The 18249-nt window shown below is 50.0% G+C and overlaps 1 protein-coding gene across 2 annotated transcripts in view; it reads right to left on the bottom strand.

Moving 5' to 3' along the window:
- The window catches only part of ALPL (alkaline phosphatase, biomineralization associated), a 54647-nt gene extending 41093 nt beyond the window's left edge, over positions 1-13554 (bottom strand). Inside the window, exon 1 of one of the 2 annotated variants that reach the window (XM_033115441.1) lies at positions 13414-13554. The gene's annotated coding sequence lies outside the window, so the exon portion shown is untranslated. The remainder of the gene's footprint in view (positions 1-13413) is intronic. The other variant, XM_033115442.1, reaches the window with a different exon arrangement.
- Positions 13555-18249: the final 4695 nt, after the last annotated feature.

Raw genomic sequence — 18249 nt, 5'->3', positions numbered from 1 at the left:
AATGGGTCCTGAAAAAACACACTTAAATAAATAAAAGTTAAAAAGAAAAAATTGCACAACTTGAATAAAAAAGAAAAAAGGAATGAGTGAAAAAAGACTAAAACAAGTCCCAGGAGATTGTGCAGATACCCTTTTGTATAGATATAAATATATCTTTTCATATATATGATCCACTTATATGACTTTAAATTCTAATTAAAATAGGCACAGGGAATGAAAAACTCCAGATACACATATACGGTACATTTATATGTGATACTAATGTTAATAAAAATATTAATCAAAATCAAAATTCAAAAATAATAATAAAAAAGGCAAGTGAATGAGAACCCTCAAAGTCAGGAGGGGTTTTACCCCATGTGAAGGGAGGTGGGTAGGAGAGGAATGGAAGAGTCCAGAGGAAAATGTCAATTACTGTCAATATTCTAGTCTTCTACTGGATGACAGTTCATAGATATTTTAAATTTGTAATAAAAGACAAGAGGGCCACTATGGACCAATGATGAAATGGCTTGAAACAAGGATCATGATTAATCCATTTATAGATCGCAGGGTCCATAAAATAAATGAAAACAAAAATGCTCAGTCAATATTCAGATTTTGCTTGGCAGAGTGTGCTCCATATGCATTCCATCTCATTGAATCCTCAGCTAGAAAGCATTAGAGTAGTCCCCCTTTATCTGTGGTCTCATTTCCCAAGGTTTCAGTGACCTGTCATCTGACCGGGTCATCCCCGATCAGAAAATATTAAATGAAAAATTCCAGAAATAAACACTTCATAAGTTTTAAATCGTGCACGGTCCTGAGGAGTGTGAGGAAATCGAGTGCTGTGCCACTCCGTCCATCCAGGAAGTGAATCACCCCTTTGTCCAGCGTATCCACGCTGTAGACACTACTCGCCCAGTGGTCATTAGTAGCCAACCGGTTATCACATCAACTGTGGAGGCATCACAGTGCTTGTGTTCAAACAACCCTTATTTTACTTAATAATGGCCCCAAAGTGCAAGATTGGGGACGCTAGCAATTAGGATATGCCAAAGGGAAGCCAGAAAGTCCTTCCTTTAAGTAAAAAGGTGAATACAGTACCATAAGACACTCTGAGAGAGAATCTACCTCCACTTACCTTTTATCACAGTACATTGTTATAATGGTTCTATTTGATTATTAGCTATTGTTGTTAATCTCTTACTGTGCCTAATTTATAAATTAAACTTCATCGTAGGTTTTTGGTACTATCCACAGTTTCAGACTTCCACTGGGGGTCTTGGAATGTCTCCCCCATGGGTAGGGGGCACTGCTATAGTACTAGCCTCATTTTATGAGTAAACTGAGGTTCAGTCACGTGGCCAGCCAGGGTCAGTCATAAGGAACCCAGATCTGAATGACCCTTAGCCAGGTCCCTGTATCACTCCAAGCCTTATCTCCTCCTGTCAAATTGGGCAAGGTATGTAACTTTCTTGGCAATCAGTAAGTGATTAATTAACATCCACCTTAATTCAGAAGAACTATCTACGTAAACATATTGGAGAGAAACTGGTTGTTTTCTAGATCCAGTCCCACTACCTCCCTTTGTGACCTTGGGAGGATCACTTTCCCTCTCTGGGCCTCAGCCAACCCATCTATACCTGGAGAGGGCTGGAGTGGCAAGCCCCAAAGGCCATTCCAGCTCAAACTGTTCTTAAGGGGCCATCCAACAAACAGGAGGTCACCCTACCCTTACTTCTCCTGGCAGGTCCCTGCTCTTCCTTCCAGAGCCAATCAGATGTCGACAAACCCAGGGTCCTGCCCACCTTTCTGACATCATCCCTTGGCCCTGCCCCTCATCACGCAGACCTTCCGGGTGCTCTCTTCCCTCAGGGTTTGTGCACTGGCTGTTCTCTTGCCAGGAACACTTGCTTGGCTCACTGCTCGTTTTTCAGCTCAAAGACCACGTTCTCGGAGGCCTTCCCTGCCCAGGCCAGAAGCAGCCCACTCCCCACCCCCACAACACCCTGTTCCCTCACTATTTCACCACAGTGCTGTTTATTTTCATCACAGTGCTCATCACTGTCTGCAATTTACTGTCTTTATGGTCTGTCTCTTCCAGTACAATGGAGCTCCAGGAGGAGAGACTGTGTGTGTCCTTCCCTGCTGGAACCCCAGCATCTGGAACCACACTCTGCTATAGAAGATGCTCAGAAAACATTTGTGAGAGAAAAAACAAAGATCAGATACCGCCTCCTCTAGAAATGCTTTGCGGTCATTCTGCCCAAGGTATGGTTAAGGGGCCTCCTCTGCCCCCACAGCTCTTGCACTTTCCTTTGCCCTGTGTCACCTGGGACTCTGTATGGGTCTGTTTACACAACCATCTCCCCACACACCGGATGCTCTTTGAAAGCAAAAACTAGACCAGAGTCCATCTGTGAATTCCAGCACTAGCCTTGGGCCAGTAGGCAGTTGGGCTAAGGAAGTGCTTGTTGGAGGAATGAATGCAGGAGTGAATTCATTCCTGCACCCTTCTCTCTCCCCTTCCTGATTTCCTCCTTTCTCCACCCTGACAGGTGCTAAGAAACAAGAACCCAAGTGAGCTGACCAGAAAAGCCGCTCCAGCAGGAACTCCCTAGAACAGGGGCAGCCCCTTTCTTCTCCCAGCAGGAGTAACTTCCTGGCAGTGAGGGGACGAAGCCCCAAGACCAGGGTTGCCTCTGTTACAGGAATCATCCGCGTCCTGGCCTGGCAAAGCCAACAGGACAGGCGGCTTCCCCATCTTTTGCCCTCGCTGATTGGACGAGGAGGTTGGCAGGCCTGCCTCGGAACCCCAGCCAGAGGCCTTGTGCAGCTGAGCTCTGCCTGGCCAGGGGCCACTCAAGAAACACTCGATTATTCAGATCATGTAGCTACAAAGGAAAGGATCCACTCCCACGAAAAGGGGAAGCGAGGCAGGCAGGCCAACCCAGGTACTTGAGTGTTGCAGGAGGAAATTTCAAAGCAAAGTTGGCACACAAGTCACCCCAGGAAGACACTGGAAGCCTGAGATAGGAACCCTGGAGGGTCAGGCCCGAGGCCAGAGCCCTGAACTGAGGTTTCTGAGTTAGCAGCGGCTCCGGCCAGGCTACCGTATTTCCCTGAAAATAAGACCTAGCCAGACAATCAACTCTAATGCATCGTTTGGAGCAAAAATTAATATAAGACCCGGTCTTATGTTACTATAATATAAGACTGGGTATAATATAATATAAGACCGGGTCTTATATTAATTTTTGCTCCAAACGACGCATTAGAGCTGATTGTCCGGCTAGGTCTTATTTTCGGGGAAACAGGGTAATTGCTCTGGCTTCCCCCTGCCCCTGGTCCTGGAAATACCAGGACTGCCTTGCTGTGCCCCCCATCTCCATCTCTCCCTTACCTCAGGAATCGCACAGGGGACAGATAAACTCTGCACTCCATAGCTCATGGTGCCAGGGAATGTCACGTGAATTCCTGCTTCACATCCCCTCCCTGAGTTGGGCTTCGGAAAACCATCAGGTTCAAGAAAGTGTACACATCTGACCTGCAGAGATTTCATCTAATATTAAATGGTTATGGGTCCATACTTTGGAGCCAGGCTGCCCAGATTCAAATTCCAGCTTAACACTTATGAGCTGCATGACCTTGGGCAAGTCCCTTCCCTTCGTGCTTTTACTCACTTGTAAAAACAAGGATTCAGTACCTACCCTGTGGGAGGTTAAGAAGACCAAATGAAAAAGGGTATAGAAAAAACTCACTTAGCAGGCCATAGATAGGGATTCAGAAATGACAACTCTTACTATTATTATTAAACAAATTAAGGTTGTTTGGAAGTAGGCCTGGATCTCTGGATCAGCTGTCCCCAAGACAGACACATCCTCCCTCACCAGAGCCCAAACCAGTCTGCTTAGCAGATTGGGAGGCAGACGGGAAAGACTCCAGGCTCTGGATTCAAATCCCAACTCTACCACCCCCACCAGCTCTGTGACCCCAGACAAGTTACTTAACCACACTGAGCCCCACTTCTGCCTTCTGTCTTCTATAGCTCTCAGCCGTACCTCCCTCAGAGCTGTCATGGACCTTCCCATCTGGAGGGGTGCTAGTTCCTGTTGCTGTTACCCGTGGGCAGTGCCAGAGAATTAGAGAGCTAACACATGTCGAGGCTTCCCCAGACAGGGACAAGGTGACAGGTGAGTTTCCCTTCCTAGAAACCTCTGACTGGGTCCAGCCTCAAGGTGCAATGTGCAAGTTTACCAAACGTGTACTAAGTGCAGACTATGCACCAGGAAGCATGATACATACAGATGTGTTACTCTATGTGCAGTCATTGCTTATTATTATAAGTCATTATTGTTATCAAAGAAATTAAGGTTTGGCACTGAGGGTACACCTGTGAATAAAACAGACAAAGAGACTGGTCCAAGGTATGATGTTGGGGGAACTCACACCTGACTAAGGGCCTGAGCTGTCAATAGGGAAACGGGCTTGTCCTGCTGCCAATTGCTAACAAACCTCCGAGGAGATGGTGTCATCCGTGGGGAATGAAGACACCCGTGGAGATCTGGGAACGGCAGTTGGGCTCAGTTTGGGGAGGCTCAGGTAGCAAAGCCAGCAGGACAGAGAGCCTTCACAGGTTTCTCCATGGTAACCAAGACCGAATGGGCTGTGGGAACCCCTGCCAGATATGGCAGCCTTTCACTCCCTCAAGGACATTAAACACCTGCTGAATACAGGCACCCGGTTAGACACCGGAATTCACGAACGATTCCCACAGGCTTCTTGCCCTTCAGGAGCTCACGCTCAGGGCCAGGCATGTATGTGGATAATCAGGTTACAAAGGACTCAAGATTTCTGAGCAAGATCTACAAAAGCAGCCATGATGCCAGCTGGCATCACAGGCAGGGAGAACCCTGCAAGGGAGGGATCAGCAGGTGTAAAGGCAAAGATGCAAGAGACTGGGGACACACTGAGGGAAGACTTTAGCCTGGGCTCCTGACCTGCGTTTGAGGGCTGGTTTTGCTATCGATTTGACCTGAGTCTCAAGCACGCCCTGTTGCAAAATGAAGATAATACTTTCTCAGGCTGTTTTAAGAAATCTCTGAGTTCATGAAAAAGAAAGGGCTTTAAAAACTGAAAAGTATGATAGCAGCCTGGAAACTGAGGTGGGGAGTATTAAAGTGACTCGTCCAGGGTCGCATGGCTGATTAAAACAGGAACTAGGATCGGTCCATCGGGGATGGAGGCGCAAACCCAACCCCACCTCCGCTGCAATACTCGCGAGTTCGCCGAGGCCATCTGCTCCGCAAGGCCCAGGGAACAGGTAGGACATTGAATTCTCTGGGGCGGGGATCGCCATTTCTTCGTTGTGTGATCTCAGGCCCAATTTTCTAACCTGCAAAGATGGAGAAGCCGTTGGCTGTGCTACTCCACGCATACGTGGCAGGCTCTACGTGGAAGAGCACTTTCTACAGGCAAAGGAGTATGACGGCCACGAATGAGAAATAATGATGGTGAGCTGAGGAAGAGGAAGGCCAGAGTGTGGCAGTCCCCGCACTGAGCAGGGGAGGGGAAGTAGGTTCAAGGTTGGACAGACATGAATTCAAATCTCAGTGGCTCCACCGGTTCACCAGCTGGGGCAAGTGAGGCAAATGACTTCACCTCTCAGTCATTTTCCTCACCTGAAAAATGGGCTGTTATAGGGATTGAAAATATGAATGTATATAAAATATTTAGCAGAGTGGCTTGAGGCATCATAAATATTCAGTATATGTTAATAACTTTTATTAGTATTGCTACTATTGATACTATTACAGAGGGTGGGGGAAGGGGTGAGCAGAACTCTCCAGGAGGATCTGAAACCAGCCTCTTCCTTTTCACTGTTACCTTAAGCCTGGGTTGTGACCAGCCCCAGAAAGCAGAGCCTCCCTTGAGGACAGAACATGGGCACAGCAGGGGTGAGATCTGACACAGACTAGTTCTGGGTTCCTCCTACTTTCCCAGACAAGGAAAAGAAGACTGAGAAGCACGGTGACACTGACCTTGGTGCCACCCTGGGGCTAACCCTTCTCCACCCCTGTCCACACAGTAATTAAATCTAATTTGGTTCTGGGATGTCCTTCAATCTGTGTGCCAACTCTAAGTAGTTGATAATGGCTGCCTGGAGGACTGCATTTAGAAGGAATTTGAGGTTGAGAAAGAAACAGGGCAGTGGTTGATTAGTGATGTCTGACGTGAGTATAGGACAGGAAAGAGGCAGCATGCGTGCCAAGTATTTGCCCTACGTGAACTAGAAAAGTCCTAAGGCCTAGCGCCATCCATTGTAAGCCATGGTTGTCAGGCAGGGTAATTGAAAGCCAAAAGAGGGACTTGCCCAGGGTCACACAGCTTGAAATGGCAGGCTGGGATTTAAACCCAGGCCCCTCTGGGTTTCTGAGGATGCTTCCTGCTAGGATTATTCTCTTTTTTCTTGACTAGAAGAGGAGGTAACTAGGCTAAGACCCATTGTCTGGGCGAACAGACGCTGCTGCCCAACCAGGAGTGCCTGTGCTTGGTCCCCTCCCTCTGAGACCTCCTACCACACCTCACTTTGCAAACCCCAGAAACAGACATTTCCACTGAAAACAAACGTATACAGCGAGGTCCTCTGAGGGCTTGTATCCAAGCATAAAAATGTGAATCCAGATGCTAATCTGATCGGGCAAGAGAGCATGAGACCTAGATTTGGGTCTCATCTCCACTTTCCAGCTGTGTGACCTTAAGTTACTCAGCTTCTCTGAGTTTCCGTTTCCTCTTCTGTAAAATGGAGAGGATAACAAGTTAAATACAAAAAGGCCATTCAAAGTGATTAGCTCAGTTCCTGACACAGAGTAAGCCCTTAAATGTTCATGATAAGGATTAGGTCAAGAGGAAAAATTAAAACACAGCCTTTTCACAAAAAATACTCAGGTGAGGTGATTCATGCAAGGGCTTGAACGAGGTGTTGAGAACCCTGTTTATCTTTGATATCTTGATAGACTGAAGCTGAAATATGAATTACTATACTTGATGACTTCAAAATAAATAAGGAACTGGATTCTTCTAAGAATGTGTCACTCATGTCACAGAGAAGGAAGCAGACTTGAGTGAGGGAATTGGCAATGGGAGGCGACAAATGGGTATGTTTCCCACTTCCCAGCTGGGTCACTTTGTGACCGTTTCCTGTAGTGCGGGGATAACAGCACATGCCACATAGAGCTGCTGTAAAACTAAGCAATTCCAGGTGAGTCACTGAACGCCACACCTGGCATGGCAATGCCAGCAGTGGTGTGTGTAGGTGGGAGGAGTAAGCAGAGAAAACAGAGCAGCTGCACAAGTGCCTAGTAGGAGTGAAGGAGGGGAGCAGGGCTCAGAATCAGCTGAGACACTTTCTACCCAGAAGGGTGGCAGATGAATAAGTAATTAACTTATACTGTAAGAAGCCGGTAAATCAAAGTGGGGACAGGTGGAAGGAAAAAGACACAAATGACATTGAGAAAGGCCAAGCCTGATACAGTCCAGTGACAGCCAACAAAGAGGCCTGGGGGATGAGTGGACAGAGACCTGGGAACCTCAACCTGAGATCTAAGCGAGTACCCACCCTGTTGTTTTGCAGACGAAGTAAAAGGTAGATCAGACAAAGCGTGAGCTTGGCTTAACCAAAAGTCACATGGTAGATCCTTTTAAAGGTTGAATTGATGGTTTTTTCAAATAAAATCCACCTAAACACTTTTTCAAAAAACATGCAATGTTTGCTGAGCTTTTTCCGGCTGCTTGCAGACCTGGCCAGGTGAAGTTCACCCACCTGAATCATGAACTGAGATCTGGAAGGAGGAAGACGCTTCTATGCATCCAGCTGGGATGAGAACCTCACTGCAGGGCTGCCAAGGTCTACTCCCAGAAATAATCTCCCAGCCTCCCCTCCCCTCTCCTCGCTTCTGTGGGTCAACACAGGATGACAGAGGCTCCTAGGAGAGGGATTGGAACTCAAGGAGTCGGCCCTCTGAGCCTCAGTCTCCTCACCTGCAAAAGGCAGGGGGTGAAGTCGGTGAGGATGAAAGACAGGCTGAAGGTGCCTCGGTGCCCGTCGGGTGCTCACAAAATGCTACTTCCCACAGGTACATTTCTGAGCTCCTCTGCCAGCACCAGGACAAGGGACCTGTGGTTACTATCAGGAATCAGAGCTCCCCTTATTCATTTTGGACCCCCAGAGCACTTTGTGAAGACCTAGAATCTCCCGTCTAGGCAGCTGCCTCCCGAGCCCCAGCATTTAACCAGGAGGGGTCCTGGCCTCCCATGCTGCACTTGATCTTGGTCATGGCAATTCAGAGATCTGTGCTACAGCTGTGGTACCTGCTGTCCTCACCAGGGTGGGCTCCTGGCAAAGGGGGTGGAACAGAGTTGTGGGTTTAGAGGGCAAGGTGGTGTTCCTTGCCTGTGAAGTGGGTGAACACCAGAACACAGGGCTTTGGGGAGCAGTGGGGAAGGCGGCAGGTGTCAAGGGAGTTTTTTCCCTGAGGGAGCTGCATAATCTCTAGACTGAAGCACCCAGGGCTGCCTGTCCTCAAGGGGGTAGGCCCAGCTCTCTGAGCCCTGACAGGCTGATGTCACCCCAAAACCTCTAGAGCCCATAGACTTTCCTGGGGACCACAAAGCAGGAAGGAAGCTCCCTCCACCTTGCTGACATGTTGCAGAGACACTGCCGGGCCACAGAAGAGAGACGGATGTCCGTGTGTGTGATATTCCTGCCCTGAGCCCCCTGAAGGCTGGCCCACGCCTCCTGCAGTCATTCGGATGAGGTCTGAGGCCCCCTTCCATGGCCTCACAGGACCTAGCCCAGAAATTGCAAACTCAGAAAGTAGGCAGGTAATGTCAATGAGGCAAGTGGGCTGCGTGTGAGAGGATAGGGAGTGGTGGGGACTCTGGCAAAGTGGACGGAGTGAGGGGCTATTTCGCTCCAGCCTTGGTGGCCAGGCTGGCAGGTGGCCCCCTGTGGCCATGCCTTCTGATTCTTTCAAAAGAACTAAAATGAAATGCCCTAGTTTAACAACACCAACAACTAAATCAAAGTTTTTAAATCACTGCAGGAGTCAATAAGCTGTCACACCAGCCCCCTGCTGCCATAAGAAGGCAGTTTGTCACTGACCTGCCATAACCTAAGCCATAAATAGCTGATTGAATTAGATACATTCCAAGTCGCAGGGAAGTGTCACCCCCCATTCCTGCTCCTCAGGCCTCTTGGCTTACAGATGAGGAAGCTGAGATTCAGAGAGGGGAAGTGACTTGCCCAAGATCACACCGCTAGTGTCTCATCAAGTCAAGGACTTCACCTCTGCTTTCCTGAGTTGAAGATTTTTTTTCCATCAACCCAAACTATCTGCATCCTCCTTTGAATGATTCTGCATTTTCAAAAATAGGTATACTAAGGATGCACCATGGAAAGGCTACTCACCCAATTCAAGACAGTGGTTACTTTTGGGAAGGTGCTGGAGTTCAGAGCCGGAAGACTGAATTCCCAGTCCAACTCTGCCCTAAGCAGTTGGGTGACCCTGGGCAAGTCCCTTCCCCTCTGGGACCCTCAGTCTCCCGGGTCTGCAAGGCAGCCAGTTGACAGAGCCAGCTTCTAAATACCTTCCAGCTCTGAAATTCTAGGCATCTGTGAGGTCGCCTCTCTGGCCAGTCCTCTGTGGCCTCAGATGAACATAAAATAGTAATAATAATAACGGGGAGGGCGAGTCCACACTAGCCAGGAAGGAACACTACAATTTTTCATGAAACCTGACTCCTGCTTACTGGAATTCAGAAGGAACGATGGTAAGACTGGGGCAGTTTAACCACCATCCTGCAGTTAAACAAAAACACATCTGGTTTAACTTCGCTTTCCTCCTCTCCTCCCCTCACCCCCTACCCTCATCTCAAATTTTACCCCTTAATTTGAGAAGTCAAATTAAATGCAAACAATTGATTTCATGCCACAGTGAGGTTGAGAGTTTCAGCATGGAAAACTTTAAGCATGAAATTTTCCTGGGAGCAATTATGAAACGCTGGGGGGTGGTATGTGGAGGTGGAAAAATATGGAGACTACTCTTGAACGTTCTTTAGACGTTGATCATCATATTCAACTTGCTGAGGGCCTGCTAGGAACCCAACAGAGAGGTGAAGTGACCTGCCTCAGGTCACATAGCTAGGAGTGGAACCCAAGATGCTGACCCCCAGAGCCAGCATTTTCCTTGCTGTCTCTAGGCCTTTGTGACCTAAACAGGGCCTTCCCCCCTTACGGATCACCTGGTCGTAGGGAAGGAAAATTCTGATGAAAGCAGGACTTTTACTAACTTCTCAGTAACAATTACCAACACTGGTTCAACCCAGAGTTGAAAAACAATGAGTATTTATGATCTTGCTGGCCCCTCATAGCAACGCTGGAAAGTACATATTAACCCATACCACAGACGATTTCCTCACCTGACGCTCAGAAAAGGGAAATGACTTGTCCAGGGTCACACAGCAGTGCTGGGTATAAACCTCCAATCTACTGCCCCGAGCTGCCCTCTAAAAGTGAGGACATCTCTCGAAGGAAAAAAAACAAAACAAAAAAATACCACACAGCGTAGCTCCAGCCTGTGCTAGGGAGCTGAGTCAGCATTCCTGCGGCCACGCAGAGATTTCTGAGCACTGGTTCCCAGCCCAGCTTGCTCATTCTCCCTGCAATGTTCTCTTTGAGCTCTGGGGTTTGTATTCATAATTCCAGTTTCTATTTCAAGGTGAGAACTTGCGGTAATGCCGTTGCATCCTACCCCTGGATTAAGAGGCCTCATTCCCAGAGATGGGTACAACACGGAGATCACTAGACTTGGAATTCTAGACACTCAGGTTCCATCCAGCCCCAGCTCCCAGGTACCATGTGTGTTCTTGGACAAGTTGCTTCTCCTCTCCAAGACCTATTTCTTCACTTGTAAAGTTAGGACTACATCTAGCTTCTAGGGGATGTCACGTGTGTAAGCCATAGGACAGGCAAGGGCTTGAGTTTGGGTTTGCCCTATGTCCCAGCTGGGACACATCAAGGCACAAGAACAGGCAGACAGCAGAGGCACTGAGGAGATAAGAGCCCCAGGCCTATACCCAGCATGGAGCTGTAGGCTTCAGGCCAAGGCTGTGGCTAGGACAGTTGGCATCTGAATGTGGGCAAAGGGGGCAGGCACCAGGCCACCCTACAGCACAGCCCATCAGGGAATGAGAGGAGCCTAGACGAAGGTGGGTTATGGGTTTCCAGGGTTTAGGAGCAGTGATCTGACCCGACACAGCCTCAGCGCTACATTTTCTGCTGAGATTAGAGCTGATGATAGCCAATATTTTCTTAGGCACAGGCACTGCCTGAATACTTTGCACGCGTTAATCTAGACCTCACCACACAGGTACCATTTATTGATCTCCTCAGCCTAAAAGCACAACAGGGGACACAACTCATCCCCGGGTAGACAACTATGTGGCCTTCTCTATTAGTGTGGACCAAATGTTGGCCGATCAATTTTACATGTGTTGTTGCATTTTAATCTCCTTCCTTGTGAATTGCTTGATTCCGATTCTAAAATGTAAATTTGCGAGCTGAAAAAAGTTTATTATGCAAATGTCCGAATGCCCACTCCGCGGTGAAGAGGGCTTTTGTCTGCTTAATTTACTGCTGTATTCCTAGCACCAAGAACAGGAACACTGTTGGTGCTGTTAAATGAAGATAACATTTGGCTTCTGGCCTCAGTTCAGTTTTATCCCTCACAGCAGTCTTATGGGAGAGGCATAGTCCCCATTTTACATGTGGGGCCACAGACACAGACCCAAGCCTGTATCACCCCAGGAGCTGGGAAACGGGGAAGCTGTGTCCAAGGGTCTCTTCTGCTTAGGGAATATAGAGGCATAAAATTCAGGAAGAAAAGTGGAGGCAGAAGGGCAGGGCCAGCGGCAAGGAGTGGAGTGGGTAGGGTGGGGGCAACACAGGTGGAAAGGGCTAAAGGGAGATTTGAAGAGGGCAAATCTGGAGGGTCGGGGGAGTCAGGACTGAGCCCTGGAAGTGTGAGAAGGAGGAACCAAGCCTCAGCTCCTCATCTCTTGGGCAGTAGCGTGGAAGTGGGAGGCTAAGATGGTAGGGTTCAGAGTCTGGGTTCAAATCCTGGTCCCTACTTTGCTTAGCTTCTTCTTCTCTCTCTCTCTCTCTCTTTTTTTTTTTTTTTTTTTAAGGAGGGCACAGCTCACATTCACAGTGGCCCATGCAGGGATCGAACCGGCAACCTTGGTGTTATTAGCACCATACTCTAACCAACTGAGCTAACCAGCCACCCCTTAACTTCTTAAATACTTGCTTAACTTCTCTAAGCCTCACTTTCCGCATTCGTAAACAATATGATGCACGTGAAGTTATGGAGAAGGTCTGGCAAACAGTTGGCACTCAATAAACAGTTGCTGTCATCTTCACTGGGGTGGCAGCCAAGCCCTGCCTCCCTGGGAAGACCCATCCACCTGCAGAGTCTGAGCTCTTCTTAGGACCCAAAGACCCTTCCCCGGCCTGGGAATCGCTCTGTCTTTGGATCTCCAGGATTTCCCTCCTCCCCGCAGCTCCATTATATGTGGAAAAAAGGATCAGAAAGAGACAATGTTGGGGAAGGATGGTTCTTTCCTTAGCTTTCCACCCCGCCCCCCAATTGTTGACCATGCATTTAACCCTTTCTTATCAAGACTGGGCACAGGAACCAACCCTGGCCATCCCTGCACATGCCGAGATGGCTTGCACACTCCCTGGGCTTCGAGGGCTCCAGAGATTTGCCCCATGGTTGCTGTACCCACCCCGACTCCCAAACAGACACCGACAAGCCAGATGTTCCCTTTCCCCTCCCCCATGGATTCCAGGACCCGAGAGTTTCCCTCCCTCTCCTGCTCCCAGCTCTGGCCCAAACTACTTTAGACCTCCACAGAAACAGACCTGCGTCCTCCCCTGGCGGCTGTCGCGGGAGGCTTGGATGGGCGGCAGGCAGGGGGCTGGGGTTGGCACCATACGGGCTGTTAAGTTATCGGGCACCGGCGGGGGTGGGAGGAGGTGCCTGGACCGAGGGTGGGGGATCCAGGCCGTGGTCCAGGAGGCAGGAGACCCCAGTACTGCCTCGGCGGTTCCTTAGCTCGCGGGCTCCGCAGGAGTCACGTCCAACCTCCAGCTGGGAGCCTCGGATGCGCGCGAGTACCAGAGCCGGACAAGTGGCTGGAGGTTCGGGATGGGCGACTACGGGCGGTGTAGGGGCGCAGAGGTCGCTGCCCTGCCATTTATAGCCCACCTCGCCGCCAATCCCAGGCGAGTGGAGGATGTGGGAGAGACTGAGGATCAACCACGTTCCTGAGGGTCCCCAGGAGCCGGGGGAGGCGTCGAATCCTTACCTGCGCAGAGTTCGTGGGTGAGGGTCTGTCCTGGCACAAGTGACGTGGGGTCGGTACGCTGAGACCGAGGGCACAGAGTGGCGGGAGCGCGACGCTGCCAGGGCCACCTCCCACGCGGGCTTATAAAGGCGGCCGCGGGGCCGGAGCGCCGCCGGGCAGCCCTCCCCCACCCCGCCCCCGGCCCGGGCCCCGGCCCTCCCCGCCCCCGCTCCGCCCCCGGCCCTGGCCGGGCCAGCGGGTCTGGCCATGCGGCCAGGGCGCCCCCTGCCGGGCATCGGGGCGCACCCCCTCAGCTCCGGCTCCGCACCGGCCCTGCGTGGGGTTGGGGGTGGGATCAGCTGTCTCTGCTTTTGCGATCGGTCACTCCTGGAGCGCTCCGGCCCCCTCCACCTCCCGGCTTCCCCGGTGCATCCCGCCACCGCTCTCGCCGGGAGCTCGGGCTCTGATTCCGGTCTCTGCGGGTGTTGCCTTTATCTTTGGCTCCAACTTCGTTCTGTGTCTGTCTTTCTGGCACCCCTGATCTATTTGCTCCTTTCTGTGTCTCTGTCTCTGTGTCTGTCTACCTGTGGTTTTTTTCGTTTTGTTTTGTTTTTGATTTCTGTCTCTATCCATCACTGTCCACCTGTCTCTGACGCTCTTTCTTGGCCTCTCTCCTTCCCACTCCAGACCAAAGACCACTAGCTTCTTCCTCTCTTCCCTGCCCCTGCATTGTCTCCCTGGCTAGGGCTGGAGGAAGCCAAGGGAGACCTAGGAGGGGTGGCTTCTGGAGGGGCACCTCCGCTGGACAGGAGCTGTTCCCTCTGTTCCCCTTAGAGAGGAAGGGGTGTCCCAGCTGGAGCATCAGGACACGATTCCCGGGTGAGCTGGGGAGGGAAATCACACTTCCGGGGCAGTGGAGTCAGCCCAGGTTCAGGACTCCACCCTGGTGTCCTCGGGCAAGTCACTTGACCCCTGTGGACTTGCCTGCGCCTTGACAGGCAGACATCCCCTGGCTGCCTCACCACGTGGTAAGAGAGTCATATGAGACGGTGGTTGAACACTGCACAGGAAACTCACATTTTAGATAAATGGGGGCGGAAGGAAGGACAGGAGGGGACTGAGGCCAGAAGAGAGGGGTGAAGGTGTCAGTGCCAGCAGAACCAGTACCAACCTAGAATTCTTTCTTTCACCTTTTCCACGCCAGCTCAGGGCCACGCATCTTGCATCCATTATCTCCCAACAACTCCATTTTACGGAGGAGAAAACAGAGGCCCATAGAAAGCACGCAGGTGACTTTTCCGTACCATTGGAACCAGAATTGAGGACTGGCACCAAAAACCAAGAATGTCTTTGTATTTATTTTTCTTCCTTTTTGTATTTTTAGCAATTGATACTATTTCTTTATTTACAGGAATGATCTAAAGTTTCCTTTTTGGCATAAGTTTATATTTTTAAAAAGCAAATCAAAACATTGAATAAATATTTATGTGTTTAATGGGTTCGGTTATTATGGCAAAAATCAAGGAGGTGGTAAATGAATGAAGTGTAGGAAATACAACACTTTTGCATATAAAATTGTGGGTGAAAGCATCCAGAACTGAGCCCCAAACCTGGGAGGGGCTCTATAATTGTTCACAAATTCCAAGGAAGGGTTTAGGGATACAGGAGGCTTGAGATGATATCATCCTCAGTGAGCCAGGAGCAAATCCCCTGGCATAGAAAGCCTGGCTGTCTCAGACTGGGCAGAGGCCCGGAAGCTGAGCCAGCAGGGAGTCAGTGGGACCCCATTCCACCAATTACAGGCCCCCAATACATGCCCCTCATTTCTGATCTCCCCATAGCTATGAGGGATGGGCATTTCAGGTTGTGCCATATGGCCAGCATGAGCCCCCTGTGTCTGGGTGATTTTCCTCTAGGTAATGCCCCAACCCACCTTGGGATTCCAGGGATTCGTTATCAGCGAGAGGGACTGCTGCCTAGCCAGCCCTGCCACCTTCCTCCCTCACCTCTCATACCCTGCTCCTGGGCTCTGCCTTCAAGGAGAATTCAGTTGAGGCAGGGGCACCCAGCAGCCATTGCCACCCCAGCTCCCAGGGTGCCACCCCTCCTACTGATGTCAACACAACAGGAAGGAAGCCTGGATCAGAAACCAAGAAGCCCTACCTTCCAGCTCTGCCCTAGCGTCCTAGGTGAAATGAGCAAGTCACTTTCCCTGTTTAGGCTCAGATTCTTTCTGGCTGGTTGGACTGGACAATCTGTAAATCCAGCTCAGATTCCAGGATTCCAGGACCACTCAGCTGGTAGAAAGCAGTTCATTGCAGTGGGTTTCTCTGTGTCTAACTTACTGTACATACTTTGTTTCTGTTTATTTTAAAAAATAAGCAAATTGGACTGCTTGACTCCATGCTCCCTTTGCTCTAAGAGCTGATGATCTTATTTGATTCTCATAACAGTTTTGGAAGGTGGACAGAGCAGGCATTTATAATCCCCACTGGAGATGAGGGAACAGAGGCCCAGAGACATTAATTACCTAAACGTCAGGGTCAGAGCTGAGGCTTTTTCTACTCATTCATTTCTTCCATGTTTATGAAGTACCCCCTGCCTTGAACAAGACCTGAAGTTCACTGGGCTAAGTTAGAGGTGAGAAGGCCAGGAGCCCTGAAGTTTTAATTGTAACTTCCATGACCCCTGGGGAGTCTGTTGCAGTGAGAAATGCTGAAATGGCAAGCATAGGGGTGTCAGGCCCTCAGTGGTGAGGGATGGAGGAGAAAGGACCAAGAAAGGACAAAACTCCAATGCCTGTAGACAGGGGGCAGCACGGAGCCAGCTCTGACAGGTGAGGGAAATAACAGCCTGAAATCTAGGTGGATACTTCAAGAGGAGTCTGGAAACCCTTTGTCTGTTTCGACCCCTGGATTGGAAGGATCATTTTATCTCAAGCCCAGGCAGAACCAAAGGTTCAGCTGTTTGACTCCCAGAGCCACTTTCAGCCCCACCTTCAATTCAACGAAACAATGGAAAGGACTAAGAAAACGGAGGCAGTATCCTTAAACCAACAATGACACGGCCCAACGTTATCGAACACCGACATCGTGTGAGGCCCTGGTCTAACTGTTTTGTACATATTGACCCATCTAATCCTCACAACAGCCCTACTGAGTAAGGACTTTCAATTCCACGTTACAGATGAGGTAACCGAAGCATATATGAGCTATGATTTGCAGAAATGCCCACCAGCCTGGTGCAAAGCTCTTTAAGGTGAGACTGCATTCGCTCCTCTCTGCAACACCGAGGATTCACAGCATCCTCACTCTTCAAACGAGGACTCTCTCAGCTCAGAGAGGCTTAACAGCTGTATTCATTCAACAGCATTTACTGGATGCCTGCCCTGTGCCAGGAACTGTTCTAGGAACTGAGGACACAAGTAAAACAACAAAGATTATCTGTCCTCGTGGAGCCGACATACTAGTTAGGGCAGACAGATAACAAACGATAAACATTATAAATACGTAAATTACATAGTAAGTTAGAAGGGAAAGGATAAAGAGCCAGAGCAGATAGAAGGGGGAACAGGAGTGCCGGGGGGGGGGGCAGTTGTGACATTAACTCGGGTATTCAGGTGAGAAGATGAGATTGGAGTGAAGATCGAGGGCGAGAGAGAGCCTGCCTGAGACCACCCAGAGAGTCAGGGAAGAACCCTGGGCTTTTGAGCGGTGCCCTCCCAGGAGCAGCTCTAACCCTAAGCCTCATCCCAGCTCTGGCTTCAGCCCCAGTCCTGGGTTCACCCCTCTAATCCTGCCCCAGCCCCTGTCCTAATGCCATCTGGAGCCCAGCCTTCGCTGCCGCCCTCATCTTCTTTATATTCGTCCTCTCGCTTGATAGAGAAGCTGACCAACGGCTCCATCCTCAGTCCCAGCCCCTGCCCACCTGTCAGTCCTGTGCTCAGTGCCCTAAGAACTGGCCAGCCCCTGGCCCAGGGGGTGCCCTCCAGCGCCAGCTGCCATTAAAGGAAGCCCTCCCGACAAAGGCCAGGGACCCCGCCCTATGAGAAAACCCCATTGTCCAGGGAACAATGTCCCCATTTTGTCCTTTATTTCTAAAGCGATTTGTGGGCAGTCTCCAAGCTCAGAGAGGGAGCATGTTACTTCTTATTCTCAGCCCTGGAGAAGCCTGCAAGCTAAGTGGAAGGGTCAAGGCCTTCTGCTGGGGGCTGGATTCCAGAGGCCAGAGCAGATTCAGGCAGGCCCGGCCTTAGCAGTCCGGTGGCATTTGCAGAATGGAGTCAGGAAAGAAGCAATCCCTAATAAGTAGTAAAAGAGCTTAGCTGTACCTAGGCTGGCAGAAAGAAGATCTCCCCCACACCCCCTCATCCAACACACACACACACACACACACACACACACACACACACACACACAGGGCTTTCATTATCTCTGATAAAGTCTTCCCGAGGATTCATCCACCCTCCTGCCTGTGCGTCGGCCTGTCCATCCATCTCCCTGTCTTCCGTGGATACATCTGAGATGGGCCTTGGAGATGCTCCCCCGGGGGGCTGCACCACGTTAGCCTCCCACTTCCTATTAGATGTAAATTTGGGGACCTGAGGAGGCTTTAGGGCTCGGGCATGCTAGGTTGATCACTTCAGCAATATTCTTAAAGGCTTAGTGGTGTCTAATCGACTTGCTTCCAATCAAATACACAGAGATTTTGCCACATAGTTGTGTTCAGAACATGACTTGGGGATATCTATCTCCTGACAACTGGCCTTGGGCTCAGTGCCTCCCCTTGTCCTGGTTTCACGGATGCACTTGACCGTGGCATGTCAAAGCCATGGCAGGGGTGGAAAGATATTGTTCA

Source organism: Rhinolophus ferrumequinum, chromosome 9, assembly GCF_004115265.2.
Source record: "Rhinolophus ferrumequinum isolate MPI-CBG mRhiFer1 chromosome 9, mRhiFer1_v1.p, whole genome shotgun sequence".
Lineage (NCBI taxonomy): Eukaryota > Metazoa > Chordata > Mammalia > Chiroptera > Rhinolophidae > Rhinolophus > Rhinolophus ferrumequinum.
This window is presented reverse-complemented; position numbering and strand designations above follow the sequence as displayed.